Here is a 932-nt window from a genome sequence, read left to right as displayed (position 1 = left end):
CCTGTGGTGAACTAATGAGGAAAAGTGTGAGAAGACCTGCCTAATAAAAAATGGAAATTGCATGTCGTGTGAAGAGCAGTTACCGCTTCCAGATTGTGCAGGCTCTGCTTTTCTGTGCAGTCATTAGTAGAGTACATTCACGCACCAGCACTGTTTATGCTGCAGTTTATTCCTGTGTCGCCTTTCCCTCTGTGGACGGAAGGCCGTGAGCGTCAGCCTGGGCCTCATCACCGCAGATGGGGCAACACCGAGCAGATCCTGCACGGGGAGCTGAGGAGATGGCCACAAAAACCTGAGTGCCCTCACTGAACAGCCAGATCTGTCTGAGGAACAGTTATCGCTAAGTGTAATTAATGCAAGGTAGCTGCTTAGCAGTGCAAGTTTATCGGAGTAAACAGATGTAAACGACGCTCTTTGTCATTTACCGGTCTTGAGGAGGAAAGTTTTAACTGCCAGAGGTAAGTCCAAATAGATTTTTAGATGGCAATGTAACAGAACAATGATCTTGGTCTGTGAAATTTATTTTGCAGTATCTAGATGGCATTGGGAAGCTGAGGTGCATTAATGACCTTTATTCAGCTCGGTGTTGGTGACTTGTTGGATGCCAGCCGGGGCTGGCTTGCTCTGACAGGTTCCACAGTTCAGACACAGATGAACAGCGAGTCAGCCCTTAGCAACACTTCATGCTCTGTGGTGATATTCTTAATGGTCAGAAACAGCTCTGGGGTTCACTTTGGACCGTGGGGAAGGTTGGGCGCGGGGCGGGCGCCCGGGCGCTGAGGGGAGCAAACATGGCGACCGCACCTGAGGGGAACAAACATGGCGGCCACGCCTGAGGGGAACGAACATGGTGGCTGTGCCTGAGGGGAGCAAACATGGCATCCAGGCCTGAGGGGAGCAAACATGGTGACCAGGCCTGAGGGGAGCAAACA

The 932-nt window shown here is 51.3% G+C and overlaps 1 long non-coding RNA gene across 1 annotated transcript in view; it reads left to right on the top strand.

Annotated features, from left to right (window-relative positions):
* Nucleotides 1-238: 238 nt before the first annotated feature.
* Nucleotides 239-932, top strand: part of LOC113968861 — a 77,664-nt gene continuing 76,970 nt past the window's right edge. The window contains exon 1 of the long non-coding RNA XR_003534659.1: nt 239-458. This is a non-coding gene — a long non-coding RNA (uncharacterized LOC113968861). The remainder of the gene's footprint in view (nt 459-932) is intronic.

This window comes from Neopelma chrysocephalum, unplaced genomic scaffold, assembly GCF_003984885.1.
Source record: "Neopelma chrysocephalum unplaced genomic scaffold, ASM398488v2 Primary Assembly neopelma1_69, whole genome shotgun sequence".
In the NCBI taxonomy this organism is placed as follows: Eukaryota; Metazoa; Chordata; class Aves; order Passeriformes; family Pipridae; genus Neopelma; species Neopelma chrysocephalum.
The sequence above is the reverse complement of the archived record's forward strand: the minus strand, read 5'-3'. Positions and strand labels throughout refer to the sequence as shown.